At 41.4% G+C, this 17,321-nt stretch overlaps 1 protein-coding gene across 2 annotated transcripts in view; it reads right to left on the bottom strand.

The window, feature by feature from the left end:
- SPON1 (spondin 1) overlaps positions 1 to 17,321 on the bottom strand; it is a 270,549-nt gene that overhangs the window by 135,789 nt on the left and 117,439 nt on the right. The gene's annotated exons all lie outside the window — the stretch shown is intronic.

The following is a 17,321-nucleotide window of genomic DNA, read 5'->3' as shown; positions in this document are numbered from 1 at the left end:
TATAAAGTCGAAGCAAAAATGCCTGAGATGTCTTACCAAACACACAGAGCAGAAGGAATGTGCAGACTTCTGACTTCTGGTCATCTTCTAAAGTCCAGGATGGGGAAACTGTGGGCTACTTGATGTTATTGGATTACAACTCCCATCATCCCTCACCCCTGGCCATACTGTCTGGGGCTGATGGGAGCTGGAGTCAAGCAACATCCAAAGTCCCACATGTTCCACATTCCTGTTTTAAGTGACAAGTTCTCATTTCAAATGAGCCATAAAATATTCAATGGAGCAGATTGTTGATGCTCTGCCACTGGGAGAGTGGCAGAGCATCAAGGAAAGCACCAAGTTGCCAGACACAAAACATAACTAACGTATAGGTCAAAATGTTATTTCAGGTCCTTTCTTTGACAGCAACAATTAAGAAAATGTTTGGTCTAGTGCTTCTTTATACATGAAAACGGCCTAACCAGCATTGGGCCTATAGAATCCATCATGCTTGCCTTTGAATCAAGTTGTTACACAAGGCATTTTAATGATTTCTACAAAAAGCAAGGCATCTAAAATTCAGGAAATGGGAAGGTCCTGGGGGCATATAAGAACAAACAAACACTGAATTAAACTGGCTGGTGTTTACATACATCATTCAAAATCTTTAAGACTTCAGGGCAGACGATTGGAGAGGTAATTTAGTTAGTGTCTTAACAGACAAGATAGTTTAAGGGGAAAAAATACATGAATAGGCTTTTATTTAGCAACTCTATAAAATGTCATTTCTCTTTCAACAGATCTTGGACAAAATTTACTGGAAATGGCACAACAGAGTTCTCCGTGCAGAGAACATAAAGATTATGAAGATGAAAATAAAAATAGGCAAATGATCTTTAGTACATTTTTAATTACAAGAAATATAAGTTATTATGGACACAGATTAGCAACATGTAGGCACAGCAACCTGCATATGGCTTGACCATTTTATTTATTTCATTTATTTACTTAATTTCTACCCCATCTTTCTGAGGAGATATCACCCCTCCCATATCCAAGAATCTGCTGATGAGTCTGGTGATTTTCCAGAGAGGAGGGGCGGTGTTCTGCTCTCTACTTATTCTGCTCCAGCCTAACATCAGTCAGTCAGTCAGTGTGTCGGAGAGAGAGAGACTGAGTGTTAGAGATCGTGTGTATAGATAAGGTTGCTGCTAAGAGCAGCTGCAGGCACTCAGTGCGGTTCAGCATTCTTTTATGCTTAGACCTCATTTAGCTCTGTATATAGATGTGTATTATAGCTATAGATAGAATAAAGAAGATATTCTACAGAGCTGCTCTCCGAGTCATTTATGCTCTGCTAGACTCTGCTGTACTCTGCTGTGCAATGACTGTCTTCTTGTTGGAGTGAATCCAGTGCTCACAACTCTAAGGTGTGAGTCCACAGCACTTTGACCTGTTCCTGTGCAGAAGGTGGTCTCTGGAAGTGCTACCCAGTTCGCCTAGCCCAGTCGGGGCTGAAGTGGATGAGTCTAGTTGGTGACACTGGCTCAAGGGTGATGCTGACACTTTCTTCTAGCAAGGAGACAAGCCTCTATTCCATTTATAAGAGGGTTGCTTCTTCAGCAATGAATAATGCTACAGCAGTTATAACAACGATCTAGATGTATTAGGGCAAGCTGACTACCAAGTTGTATCCAAATTCAGTTTCTACTTATAAATCAAACCACTCCGTGTTATTTTTGGCCTCGGTAAGGCTCTTCATTGTTAGTTCATATGAGTATAATTGCAAAATATAAACTTATTTGCTGTCATTCTAAACACTACTAGAAACTTTATATCCAATTTTTAAAAAGGAAAGAGTCTATACTGACTTTTAGCCTGAACTTTTAGTCTACAATGTGAGCGACACCATAAATTTGTAGTGGGATGAATATATAAATATTTCTTTGCTAAAAGCATGAATCGAACAACAACAAAACCCTGAGGGTTCACATATAATTAAGATATAATTTCCCCTAATGAATAAAATCTCTCCTGTGTTATTGCATGTTGCAGAAATCTGCACTATATTTAAAGGGCCATTAAAATCCTACCTGAAGGCAACGTTAATCTGTATATTTGACAGATAATAGTTGCATTTTTGCAGTAAGTAGAGAAGTGAATATTATTTCTTTTTGATATAATGACCATTCTGTTTAATCTTAATAGAGAAAAGATGAATGTATTTTACAAGAAAATATCCTGTGGGGAAATGGTACTACATCAATTACTGAGAGCAAGGAAAGTATTTAAAAAGATCAGTAATCTACTCTATGTGACAAGCTCAATAAGCATCCAATAGCCAAAGGGAAAGTTTAAAAAGAGCTTTTTTTCCCCTTTAAAAAAGGTCACTGCATTAGAAACTTGTCATTATACATATTCTCACTTCATCTTTAAAGTGATGTACCAATCACATCATTAACTTTTCAAAGGGACACGTTTAAAGCTGATGCACGGCTAAAGAACATAATAGGGTTTTCGTGAGGTTTTGTTCAGTGATATCAATTTTTCTCAGCTACCTTTTCATACATAATTGCTACAGTATTGAGATTGAAAATTGTTTTCAAAAGCAAAACAGATAGAAATGCTATAAGAGCGATAGCATTGTTCGTTTCCGAGGGATGGACGTGTCATGAGATTAAACAGTTCATGTAAAAAATAGGCCAGCAAACAGGAGCTGGACAGTTCCTGCCTGCTTGCCTCTTAGGTTCTGAGCACAGAAACATATTTGATCTGCTATGAGTTTTTGTTTCCTCTTAAATCTAGTTTCATATAAACCTGTTCATATAAATCTAAATCTGTTCTGGGGTTTCTCCCAAACTTTCAGAGGAGATCTGGAGATAGTGAGGGGGGAAACACAGGGCGAAGAGAGGGGAAAGGAGTCATTCTATGTGAACAATTATTTACCTGACCTTATCCAGATCTCTCAGGAGTATAGTTTCACTCACAGAATGGTCCTGCTCACTAAAGTGGTGGTGGTGGGCCATTTCACTCAAGTTCCTCTTCCCCCAGAAGTCTGATTCCCAAACTCCTAAATATCTGCTCCAGAGAGAAGGAGAGGGATGCACAAGTGGACAGCCTTGCACTGATGGGACTTGTTAGACCAGAGTACCCCTAACTTGGGTTTCCAGCTGTTGTTGGACTACAGCTCCCATCATCCCTAGCTAGGAGGATGATCAAGGATGATGGCAACTGTCCAACAACATCTGGAGACCCAAGTTTGGGAAACCCTGTGTTAGACCCGGACTCTCTCCACTCAGGCTGGGCTATGTACATGGTCTTCCTGAGATCCAGCACCCTTGGTTATTCTTAGTTCTGGTGTCAGTTTGTTCTTCAGTCCTGCCTCCTGTTTTTCTCCTTCAGTTCTGACTGAATTTAACTAACGCTAACAGCAGGCTTGGTGGCACAGGTGGCGCTGTGGGTTAAACCACAGAGCCTAGGAGTTGCCGATCAGAAGGTCGGTGGTTCGAATCCCCACGACGGGGTGAGCTCCCATTGCTCGGTGACAAATGTTTTGGAACCCAAACATCGAAAACCCAGAAGTAAATGCTTCTGTTTTTGAACGCACTTTGGAAGTTGAACGGCTTCCGCTGCATGTTTTTCAGTTTTCTGTGTGTTTTTTCAGTTTTCTGCAAACTGAATTTGCAGACAGCCCTTTGCGCCTTGATTTTTGAACATTTCGAAACTCGAAGGGCCACCGGAATGGATTACATTCAAGAACCGAGGTACAACTGTATTTGTTGTTGTTGTTGTTGTTATAAAAAAGGTAAAGGTACCCCTGCCCGTACGGGCCAGTCTTGACAGACTCTAGGGTTGTGTGCTCATCTCACTCTAGAGGCCGGGAGCCAGCGCTGTCCGCAGACACTTCCAGGTCACGTGGCCAGCGTGACAAGCTGCATCTGGTGAGCCAGCGCAGCACACGGAACGCCGTTTACCTTCCCGCTGGTAAGCGGTCCCTATTTATCTACTTTCACCCGGAGGTGCTTTCGAACTGCTAGGTTGGCAGGCGCTGGGACCGAACGACGGGAGCACACCCCGCCGCGGGGATTCGAACCGCCGACCATGCGATCGGCAAGTCCTAGGCGCTGAGGTTTTACCCACAGCGCCACCCACGTCCCTATGTTGTTGTTATATTTATACTTAATAATTTTGCTTTGCGAACTTCTTGCAAACAGTACTGCAGACCAGCGGATTCTCATTTTCTCCTTACCTGACGGTCTTAGGTGCCTTTCATGAGTAGTTCCGTTCCCATTGCATTTCCTTCCATTGTGCTCAGTCTTAATCATCTTTTCAAATCTGATCCGAAGTATTTGTACAAGAGTGTTAATACCGGCTGCAACTGTATAAGTATTTCATTGTGACTGGCATGCCTAAAGACCCAGTTAGCAAACATGACTCAGATATTATAATGCTATTATACGATAGTAGATGGGAAATGCTAATATGATTTTGATGTATTGTGCTATGTAATTGCCTAGGTTAAATTTCTGGATTGAAGGATACTAATGACATATTGTTGGAGATTATTCATACAATTTTATTGCTTCCTCAGGAAAAGTTTCGTGTAAGACCTTTGTTCTCTCATGAATAAACTATTCTTGTTTTAAGCACTCTATGATTCTTTTGTACGAAGAGCAGCCAGACAGGCAGTCGGCAAAAAGCCTGCCAGTAATTTCTCTCTCCTATGAATAGCTGGCTGCTGTTGCTATTTTTTCTTTTTTAAAAAAACAACAACCCTCAAATAAAATGTTTCTACCTTGAAAACAATAAAGAACATTTTTTTCCCTGAAGGCCATCCATATATTAAGTTGCTTTGGGGAGATTGAATATTGGGTGTGTGATCAGAGTACTATGTTTTATTGATTTATTTCTGTTTAAAAGATTTTCAGCCCACCTTTCAATAGGGCTGGGTGCAAGGTAAGATGAACTAGTTTTAAAAGTATGATGAAAACAAACATTCCCCACTCCCACCCACCCCCCAAAACACAGGCAAACAAGGACAACTAGAAAGAGCTGAATAAAAGGAATGGCAGAGGCTTGACAACCATATTTCAGGAGTGCTCTGATGGTGTTTCCTGCTTGGCAGGGGGTTGGACTCGATGTCCCTTGTGGTCTCTTCCAACTCTATGATTCTATGATTCTATGAGTCAATTAAACATAAGCATTCCTTGCTGCCTGCTATAAGGAAGGAAATATAACAGGGAAATGCTTCTGCATTTATGGAGCACTGTCTTCTACAAGAATTGGGTAGGAAAAGCCTACTTATGCATGACTTAAAACTGTGTCTTATGTTCCTGCGTGTATCACTTTAACTCATATCTTAAGTCTGCACATATGTGGCTATGGTTTTAAGTTGTATCCTAAATCCTTGTGTGTGTGTGTGTGTGTGTAGCTTTAAGTCATGTCCTAAATCTTTATGAGGAATTGACAGATTCCCCCCCCCCCCCTCAGAAGGATAAAGGCCCAGGCTCTCTGGTGACATTCATTTAAAACTGTATTGGTTTGCCTAATTTGTGATTGCGGGGTAGGGGTATTTAGAGCATTTGTTTACCCTGCTTTTCAGCTGAAAAGGCTCTCAAGAATGGCTTAAGAATCTTCTTACTGAATGAAAGACAAACAGAATGATGGCACTTTGTCTTGCTTCTTTCTCATTTTTCCTCCTCCTCCTCCTTTTTCTCCCTGTGCAGAATGATCATTTGAAACTCAGAACAGCGCAAGAATGATAAATGGAATAATAAGCATATTTGAGATAGAGAGGTGTACTTATCATTTATCTATGCCAGGGAATGCTTGAAGCATGGACCTAATACTGAACAAAGGCTTTCTTCACTCCCCTTCTCCTTTTCATTCCCTGTGGAATGTTGGATTGATATATGGGCCACTATATCCAAGAAGAGGAGAATTGTGAAAGAGGGTGGTGCTTAAAATGAATCTGAAAGCTTTCATAAAAATCATAATTATGTTTGTTTTTGTATTTATACCCTGCTATTCAACAGGATCCCAAGGTCACTTGGGAAAAAAGTTAAAACCATAATAAAACTGATTAAATCAAGAATATTGAAACAAGAACATTGAACCACCGCAATATAAAAGCAATGAGCAGATTTATTTATTATTACAAAAAAATATTATGCAACATGAAAGCCAATGTAACAAGCAGTAAAAAGTGAGGGGGGGACGTCTTTGCCTTGTGATACAATGACATTAAAGGAGGGCAAATTTCCCTGGAAACAATGTTCCATGGTCAAGGTGCCACCACTGAGGAGGCACTTTATCTTGTAGCCACCACCCGCCACACTTCAGAGGGTGGGAGTAGCTGAAGAAGAGGCTATGTTGAACATGTGGAGGCATGTCCAGTCCAGTATCCAGGCCTAATCATCAACTTAAACAGCACTCAGCAGCGAACCCAGAAACAAAGTAGGGACTCAGGCAACTTTGAACTGAGCCTGGAAATAAGCGCAGTGGTGACCAGAGGGACCTTGTGATCCTAAGGCCCAGTTACGGCAATGGAATGCCCAGGGGAGTCAAAGGTGCCCCTTTGAGTGACATTTCAAGGTCTCTCGGAAAGGTTGTCTTTCAAGGAACTTTGACCTGAAAGGAAGGTATTACCCTTTCCATAAATGGAGAATGTGCAAGGTTTTTTTAAACTCAGGTACATTGTTGTTGTTGTTGTTATACCCCCACCCATCTAAGTGGGTGTTATACCCCCCAGCCACTCTGGGCAGCTCCCAACAGAATATTAAAAACACAACAAAACATCAATTCTTAAAAACTTCCCTAAACAGGGCTGCCTTCAGATAATAATATTAATAATAATAATAATTTTTATTTATACCCAGCCCATCTGACTGGGTTTCCCCAGCCACTCTGGGAGGCTTTCAACAGAATATTTAAAACATGATAAAAGATCAAACATTAAAAACTTCCCTAAACAGGACTGCCTTCAGATGTCTTCTAAAAGTCAGATAGTTGCTTATTTCCTTGACATCTGATGGGGGGGACGTTCCACAGGGCGGGTGCCACTACTGAGAAGGCCCTCTGCCTGGTTCCCTGTAACTTTGCTTCTCACAGTGAGGGAACTGCCAGAAAGCCCTCGGTCTTGGACCTCAGTGTCCAGGCTGAATGATGGGGGTGGAGACACTCCTTCAGGTATACTGGACCGAAGCCATTTAGGGCTTTAAAGGTCAGCACCAACACTTTGAATTGTGCTCGGAAACATAAAGATAAAGGTAAAGGGACCCCTGACCATTAGGTTCAGTCACAGACGACTGGGGTTGCGGCGCTCATCTCGCTTTACTAGCTGAGGGAGCTGGCGTACACCTTCCGGGTCATGTGGCCAGCATGACTAAGCCACTTCTGGCGAACCAGAGCAGCGCACGGAAACGCCGTTTACCTTCCCGTACTGGGCAATAAAACATCACTGGGCAAGCCTCCTTATGTGGCCTTAAGCCTATCAGCAATAAATCAACATTACCAGTAGAAGTTGTAAGAGCACAAGACCAGCAATAAAACCTACTGGGGCTGGGCAAATAATTAAGTGTTCACCTGGGTCTGAAAATGCATCAAGTTTCTCTAGGGAGGGCATTCTTTTAGAGAGGATGACCCATTTTGCTCAAATATATTCACTCAGATCATAGAACCATAGAATTGTAGAGTTGGAAGGGACCACAAAGTTCATCTAGTCTCTCCCTCTGCAACGAAGGAATCTTTTTGCCCAATGTGGGGCTTTAACCCACAGTGCTGAGTTTAAGAGTCTCATGCTCTACTGACTAAGCTATTAGTGATAAATAATGATCTAGTAGCAGCAGCAGCAGCAGCAGAAACAACAAACTTCAGTCTAACAATAATATAACCTTGGTGCCTACTGTTTAAGAGAGTCTGTGTAGTGGTCCAGTAAATGCTTCCGCTGCGCAACCAGCAACAGTTCTCTTTGCAGAGTATTAATTAAGTCCAGTGCAGAGATTCTTGTTGCAGTACAAGCTTCAGAGTCTCAGTAGAAAAAAAATAACGACACAGGGAAGCCTGTCTTTCCAAAGACAGGTTTATTGCAGACAGATAACAGAAACACCTCCGGAGCTTTCAGACATTTTTGCTTCACGCCCCGCAGGCAGAGAAAACAAACACTCTTTATATACTGAGCAACTTAACAACTTAACGAGCTTGACTACTTAAAGTCACATGACATTGCTAACTTGCCAGCGTCTTAGGTTTCACACCCTAACACCCCCTCTCGCTGGCAATACAAAAACAAAATTACTTCAGACCCATTTCTTCACAAAAGTTTTCATGCCGCTGAAACCCAAGCGGTTTTGTAAAACCATCAGCTTGATTTTCATGACTGGGACAGTAATTTAATTTAACAATTCCTGCTTTTACCGTTTGACAAACATTTTGAAAGCGGATATCCAAATGTTTTGTACGACCTTTAAACTGCCCATTTTGTGCTAACTTAAGACACGGTTGATTATCACCCCATACAGTGATTGGAGTGATGGCCTTTTCATACATCTCTTGTGCCAAGCATTTGTAAAATTCTAGATCTCTACATAACTCAGATAAGGCACAGAACTCAGCTTCTGTTGACGACAAAGCAATCAGGTTCTGTTTCTTGGATCTCCACCCAATCAGAGAGTTACCAAATTTTATTACACAGCCAGACACTGATTTTCTATCCTTTAAATTTCCCCAATCACTATCTGCCCAACAAGTAATCTGTGCTTGTCCTTCAGCAGATAATTCAAGGCAAAAATCTTTGGTGTATTGTAAATATCTTAACACTCTTTGAATTCCTTTCCATGCATTTACACTAGGTTTTGAAGCTTCTCTGCTGAGTAAGTTAACAGCGTAAGCAATATCTGGTCTACTCCATTGCGAAAGATGAAGTAAGCTTCCCAGAGCTGACTGAAAGATTTCAGCACGCTTGAATTCAGCACTATCCTTGAACTCATTGTCTTTTACAAAACCCATTTCCATTGGTGTTCTAACACCTGCACACTCTGTCATGCCAAACTTTTTCAACAGTTGCAATATCTTGCCTTTTTGATTCAGTAGAAAACTGCCATTTTTGGTCCTATCTATCTGAACACCAAGATAGACCTTTACATCACCAAGATTCTTAACTTTGAAGTGTTTATTTAACTCTTTGGCTAGTTTTTTTACTTGTTCTTGTGTCTTTGAAGTATAAATCAGGTCATCTACATAAACAAGCAAAGATTCTTGAGCATCTCCTGAACCTCTGAAATATAAGCAATTGTCAGCCTTGCTCCTGCTAAAACCAATGCCTACCAAAACGTCATTCAAACACTCATTCCAATTATGAGCAGATTGCTTGAGTCCATAAATAGATTTATGTAGTTTCCATACCTGATTTGATTTACCAACTTTCAATCCTGGCGGAAGCTCCATATAGAGCTCTTCAGCCAAGTCTGAATGAAGATAAGCTGTAGAGACATCAAATTGATTCACTTTGAACCCTTTCTGAGCAGCAACTGCTAATAGTGCCCGTAGGGTTTCACTCCTTGAAGTGGGCGCATAGACTTCAGAATAATGTAACCCCTCTCTTTGCGTAAAACCTCGAGCTACAAGCCTTGCTTTGTACTCTGGTTTCCCCATCGCTGTTGTCTTTATCCTGTACACCCACCTACAACTTACTGCCTTGGTACCTTCTGGCAGTTTGGTGATGGAAAACACACCCAGTTCTTTCATAGAATTCAACTCTTTTTGCATGGCCTCACGCCACCTACTGGCCTCCTCCTGGGGTAATTGCTCAACCTCCTCAAAACTTTCAGGTTCGCAATTTGCCAAACCAGCCCAAACACTAATAGCTTGGTACCTTTCAGGAGGTATACCTTTGTTGGCACGCTTGGAACGCCTTAACAGTTCCTGTGATGTTCCTTCAGTTTCCCCCTCTGACCCAGAATCACTAGTCGTCACCTGTTTGTCACTAGTAATTGAAGAACTTTCTGATTCTGACTTTACACTCTCTTGCTGTACAGGTGAACTTTTAGAGCTAGAAGATTCTGACTTTACAGACTTGGGTGAACTAAACGATTTCTCACCCTTGTCCTCAGACTCAAATTCCTCAGCCTGTTCTGGAACTAATACCTGCCCTGGGGCCTGAGTTTCATTGTTACTGTTCACCACGTCAAATAGTATGTCAGGATTTCCATGAATTTTATTCCAACCATCCTGTTCACAAAATTCCACACTTCTGCTGATTGTGATTTTCGTTTGATTGCCTTCTACATTCACAAATCTCCAACCTTTTGTGTTTGCTTGATAACCACAGAAAAACATTTCTTTAGATCTAGGATCGCCTTTCCTACGTTGTGCCCTAGGCACCAGCACATAAGCACGACATCCAAAAACTCTTAGATGATCAATTTTTGGTTTTTTTCCAAATAGCATAAAGTAAGGAGTGTTGCCTACTGTGCTATTGTACACTCTGTTAAAAGTATAATTCGCATACAGTGCAGCCTCAGCCCAAAACCGCTGTGGAAGTCCAGAATCAAACAGCAAAGCAGCAATGGCTTCCTGTAATGTTCGAAATTTTCTTTCAGCAACTGCATTCTCCTGTGGTGAATATGGATTGGTAAGTCTATGAACTATACCTTTCCTTTTTAACCACGTCTCCAGCGTGTGGTTCACATATTCCCCACCACGATCTGATTGTATTTTACGCACCCTGGTGTCAAATTTACATTCGACTTCTTCAATCCAATCCATCAGGATGGAAGCTGCTTGCGATTTTTCTTTCAGAAAGAAAACCCAACTAGCCCTTGAAAAATCATACACCAAAATTTGCATAAATCTCGCACCTCCAAGCGATTTGACTGGCATAGGGCCACACACGTCTGTGTGCACAAGTTCAAAGGGTTTCTTGCTTACTCTGTCAGATCTAGGATAGTTACATGTCTTAACCTTAGCATGTTTACAAGCACAACAATCCAGAAAATTTGGACAGGGTTTAATGTTACACTCCTCAGCTAAATCTGGCATCTTGCTTACATACTTAAAGCATATACGAGCTAACCTTCTGTGTAGCAGATGTGCACAACCTGTATGAGGAGCCTTATTTACACACTTAGCTTGCGCTTCACCTGTTGAACATCTACCTGCTGCTAACTGCTCTTCATCCAAAACAAAAAGCCCATCCTCACTGGGAATTTTAACTAGCTCCTTCCCCTGTTTCGAAATGCTGCACACATCATTTTCAAACTCAACCTTAAAACCACTTTTTACCAGGCATGACACACTCAAAAGTCCATTCTTCATTCCTGGAAGAACAAAAACAGGAAGGTTAGTTTGCAAACAATTAACATAAATTGTGCCTTTAAGGTTCATTTCTCGTTTACTATTGTCTGCTATAGTCACAGTTTTTGCAACTGGCAATGTCTTGCAGTTCTTCAAGCTGCCACTAGATGTCGCTGGAACTAAACTGTGACTTGCTCCACTGTCAATTATCCACTTCAAGGTTTGTTGGCTACTTTTAGGACTCTGTTGTGCTGCCATTGCAGATAGTCCCTTATCAGCACCTGCTCCCCCTCTGGATCGTTGATTCTTGTAGCTCTCACGTCGTCTTCCCCTGTAGCTCCGGAAACCGACCTTGGACTGTTGAAATTCCTGTTGCTTTTCAGGACACTTTGCTATCAAATGAAACCTGCTGCCACATCGAAAACATGACTTGCTGGCCATAGCAGACACTTGTGAGACTTCCTTACAGCTCTGCCTGCTAGTTCCCCCATGCTCTATAGTGGCTCTATGGTGAATTCGCCTAAGAGCTTCCCAAATTTCAAATGCAGACCTTAAATTTTCCACATGAGGTAATTGGGAATCGTCTATCGATACCATCAACATGCATCTAGCTTTAGTGTCCATTTTATCATGTTCCCTTTTCTGAGCATGTGCAGCAGCCTCTTGCTCTGCTGTGGCATCTGCTGCAACAGCCACAAACGGCTTTCGCCTCTGGACATAGTCAGCCCACACTTCTTTGGCTTCCAACCAGACTTGAGCCCTCTTAGACCACTGCACGTAATTAGCAGAGTTCAACTTTGTAAAGGGAACCTGGAAATTTTCCACTGCCATTCTTGGGGTCTGCTGCTACTCCCTCTGTGTGCCCTTGCTTCTCTTTCCCCTTGGGATTTGTTTTACTCACTTTTCAGACGCCTCCAGCCTCCTCTGAAGCCTTTTAAACTTTTTTCCCTCCGTCTCTTCACTAGCAACCTACCACCGTCCTCTGTTTTTATTAACAAAACAAAAACACAACGGGAGGTCAGGCTAGCCTTTTGCAGCTAATGAAGCTGTAAATCTTCACTTACGCAGCTCTCTCAACTTTCTGCAGCCTCTCAGTTCCTTTAAGAGCTGGATTTACGACCAAGCCGGTCTTCTCTCATCCGAAAGCTGCTTTCACTTTCTCTGCACACAATACAGCTGTAGAAACGTAGAAGGAGCCATAACCTAAGAGAGTCTGTGTAGTGGTCCAGTAAATGCTTCCGCTGCGCAACCAGCAACAGTTCTCTTTGCAGAGTATTAATTAAGTCCAGTGCAGAGATTCTTGTTGCAGTACAAGCTTCAGAGTCTCAGTAGAAAAAAAATAACGACACAGGGAAGCCTGTCTTTCCAAAGACAGGTTTATTGCAGACAGATAACAGAAACACCTCCGGAGCTTTCAGACATTTTTGCTTCACGCCCCGCAGGCAGAGAAAACAAACACTCTTTATATACTGAGCAACTTAACAACTTAACGAGCTTGACTACTTAAAGTCACATGACATTGCTAACTTGCCAGCGTCTTAGGTTTCACACCCTAACACTGTTACACCCAATAGTAATCTTTGCATGTTGCTTTTCCTGCAGGGAACGTGTGCTCATTACCATCAATACGCTATATCAGGTGACTGGCTGGATTTGAAAACTAGTTGTTTAGGGACTTATCAGCTTTGCATATTCCAGGGCTAATTAATACTCACAACTAACAGCTCTAACAAGTATGTTCAAATAATTAAGATGGTATTGCTCTCTACCTGTTTACGTTAGTAGTGAATGAATTTGCAGCAAAAGTAAAATAAACAAAAATCGTCTTTGAAAAGGCTGGTCATTAGTTCTGCACTTACTTTCATGGGGTTTTATTTTCAATGCAAAAACCAACCAGACCCTTACCTTCCCTAACATTTATTGATGTGAGGCTCTTAAATATAAAAATAGAGATGCGGTAATCTGTCTCTTTCTGTCCTTGTCACTCTTGCATGTTTTTATTCATGATTCCATTCCATTCCATTTCTGCATTAATCTGCATGGTGTGTTTTTTAATCCTCTCAAAAGACTATTTAAATGTGTTATTTTCTATAAAAATCCAAATTTTACAATGTTATTTTCTCTCAAAATACATATTTAAACACGTATTTTGATACATTAACTAACAAAGCTGACTTCTCAATATTTGGAGAAGTGAAAAATGGGTGGTCATGTTTTGATGATCATATCAGCCTTAGAGGCAACATCAGGCCAATTTGAAAAGAAATCTGTGGGAAAAGAATTCCTATATAAAAAATTCCTATAAAATTCCTATAAAAACCATTGGAAGATTATCCATTATCATTCACTCTGCAGTTTTGTACTCAGAGGGGTTAGTAAATGATAGGCTTCCTGAACACACTTCCAGCATAACATATCAGAATAAATACTGCTTGTTGGTCATTGCACCTGGCTTTAAGAAATGCTAGTCATGAAATTCTCAAAAATATGCAGAGTGTTCATAATCCTCTTCTCTTGCTGCAAAAGTGGGGAAGGACTTTCTGTCAGTTTCAAGGGTATAACCACAAAAGAAAAGATTCAGGATAGCAGAGGCATCATTCTGCCTTTTAATCCCTCCCCCCCCCTTAGAACTTTCATTTTTGCTGCTTTATTGGAGCTCTTATTGTGCTCCAGGGCCACCCCTTTCTCCCACCATATTGTCTCTGTGGAAGGACATGATTTTTGTGCTTTTATATTGTAAACCACCCTGCGATCTTCAGATGAAGAGCAGTATAGAAATTTAATAAATACTACTAATAATAATGTGATACGATGAGCTAGTGCCCTTCCAATGAGGCATTGCTAGGTGAGCGCTTATATGTGTTTGGGTGGAGGCAAACTAGCACAACCTGTTCACCTCTTGTAGCATTCAGTACAGGCTGGTAAGGAGGCTTAATAACTCAAGGGACAGGCACCCTAAGGCATTACGGGTTTAAAGGCAGTTGTGTCATCTTCCATAGCCTATGGCTTGGGAGGGAGTGCCTTTGGGGCTACCATTTAAACTTTTTATGCACACCTTGATTAACAAGTGACAGGAGCCTGGGTGCACATGTTTGGTTCACATACCCAAGGTTCATTTCGCAGGGAAGGAGAATTTTCTCCCAATCCCTGTCTAGGGAGCCATGGAATGGGGCTATTTATATGTCCAGGGAAGTGGACAATGTTTCCCTCATATGTGTCAATTCAAACCTACCTGCCCATACTTACAAAATTTGGTTCTTGTCTGGTTAGTCTATTGCCCTATTTGAAAAAATATGACCTTTCCACCATTACTCTGTCTCTCAAGCTTTTTCCATCATGTGTTGGCTATGTTCATTTGTATTTTCCTCTCTTCTGCATTATACAGTTATCACACCTTTGTCTAAATGGCACAGGTGATGCTCAGAGGTAAATTTATGTCTTACTTATGAGGGCAGCTGCTACATTGTGCATGCTCTGGTTATCTCCCGCTTGGACTACTGCAATGCGCTCTACATGGGGTTACCTTTGAAGGTGACCCGGAAACTACAACTAATCCAGAACGCGGCAGCTAGACTGGTGACTGGGAGCAGCTGCCGAGACCACATAACACCGGTCTTGAAAGACCTACATTGGCTCCCAGTACGTTTCCGAGCACAATTCAAAGTGTTGGTGCTGACCTTTAAAGCCCTAAACGGCCTTGGTCCAGTATATCTGAAGGAGCGTCTCCATCCCCATCGTTTTACCCAGACACTGAGGTCCAGCACCGAGGCCCTCTGGTGGTTCCCTCACTGCGAGAAGTTACAGGGAACCAGGCAGAGGGCCTTCTCGGTAGTGGCGCCTTCCCTGTGGAACACCCTCCCACCAGATGTCAAAGAGAACAACAACTACCAGACTTTTAGAAGACATCTAAAGGCAGCCCTGTTTAGGGAAGCTTTTAATGTTTGATGTATTATAGTATTTTAATATTTTTTTGGAAGCCACCCAGATGGGCGGGGTATACATAATAAATTATTATTATTATTATTATTATTATTATTATTATTATTATTATTATTACAGTCTATCAAACCTGGGCAACAAAAAATGGCCCAAATTCTCAAATCTAACCTAAAAGGGAGGCACAGAAGTTTTTCAGACTATTCCATTTCTTGCAACATTGCATGTTTCAGAAGCTATTAGTCTCCCGTCAGTTATGGTATATGGAATTCTGAAAGCAAAACCCTTATTGTAATAACCTTCACTGTCAGTGCAATCCAGAAATTGCTTAATCCCATAGATTTGCACTCAATTTAAGTAGTTTGTGAGTTGCAGCCTCAGTGATCCTAGTAGCTGAAACTAGAAGTTCTGGAATAAAACCATCCAGGTGTGAACAAGATAGCCTACAGATAAAACAGCCTTTAATACATTTCAAAGGAAATCCAATAAGATTACATTCAGAAGTTAATGAAAATGCTTCATCCATTTACATTACAATATGCAGTATTCATTTCTATATCTGTTTTAATCCTTCAGGCAAATAACTTCTCCCAAACTCATTCACACCTTATTTTATTTCAGTGGTGGAGTGGTGAATTGTATAAAAAAGCATGAAACCTGCAAGCGCAATACTCTTTTCAGAAATGATCTTTATTCAACAAGAGTAAAAAAAAACCCCACAAAAAACATTTCAAATGAAATAATCCTGATTGCGTTCCACCAATGTCACATTATAGCCTTTTCCATTAAAGACTGGAAAAGCACTCCTGGAAAATTAAATTAAAAATGAAATTAAACAATGATGAATACTCTCCCCAAACAGTATTATAATATGTGCCAATGGATTCATTACACACAATATACAAAGCCTAGATTGAAGGGGATTTAGAAGACGTTGCATAAGGATGTTGGAAGGCTTAGGCAGAATATTACGCATTTGACAGTCTCCTGATATTCCTTCAAATTACAAAACAGGTATATTCAAGGAGAAATTCTTTGACTGAGCTGCGCACACTGTATTCCAGGAGTCCTGCAATTTAGCAGAACTTCCCCCTTCTTTGTCCCAGGGACAAAAGGATGAGACTCCTAAACAATTTGTACCCTGAATCCTCATTCAAGTTGCCTGAAACTTTGCTCAGTCATCCATCACCCTTATTGCTGGAAATCCCATCCATGCTGCAGGCCTGCCCCATTCTTGCTCCTCCATGTTTGAGCAGGGGCAGGTTTGCCCATCTTCCTCAAAGGAGTAAAGTAATGCAAGATATGAGCACACTGGAGCACTGACATAGGGTAATGTGAAGCCAGCCTAGGGTTTCTTTGCTAGTGTGGCACGTTGCCCCCTCAGATTTCATAGCTGCATGGTCTCACCAGTTACTGTAGATGGGAACTGTATGGGAAATCTATTAGGAAGATATTTGTATTTCAAGGAATTAGTGACCTAACATGGTTATCCTTCCCGCCCCCTGTTCCTTCCTTTTGCCTATCTCTTGTCAAGCTCTTTGATGGCTGAGAACAGAATCTGTTGGAAGGAAGCAACAGTGAGGAATGCCTTCTTTGATGCTGGACATTGTTTGGAGAAAGTGAGAGATTGGGAGAGGGTAGCGAATGAATAATTTGCACTAGCCAGTAATGTATGACTGCACGTAGATAGTCAGGCAAGCCACACAGGTTAGTATCTATAAATCGGATGTTTGTGGGCAGAGTGTTAGAGAGAAGCTCATGCATGGACCGATGTCCACGGGACCGTGCAAACTTAGGCTATCGGGGGGGGGGGGGTCACTTCGCCACTTCTTGAGGGCTTCCAAGTGGCAGATTGAGGTGCCACTTCGCATGGTATGTATATATTGCTGCTGTTTAGAATAAAATATTTAATTTTCTCACTCACTTGTGTTTTGTATTACTTCTGAATCTCATTTTAAAAGAACCACCTTGCATTTGGCAAGACAGGAGCCAAGAAGGAATTTTGGGCCTGTTCTTCTATTGGTCTGGAGAACAAGTTTTTTACTTATTCCATACTGTGCAATAGTTGGGAATGGGAGGAACCTTGATTTGGTTCTGTCACCCCCAAAACAGAA

Source organism: Podarcis gaigeae, assembly GCF_964106915.1.
Source record: "Podarcis gaigeae genome assembly, chromosome: 1".
NCBI lineage: Eukaryota > Metazoa > Chordata > Lepidosauria > Squamata > Lacertidae > Podarcis > Podarcis gaigeae.
This window is presented reverse-complemented; position numbering and strand designations above follow the sequence as displayed.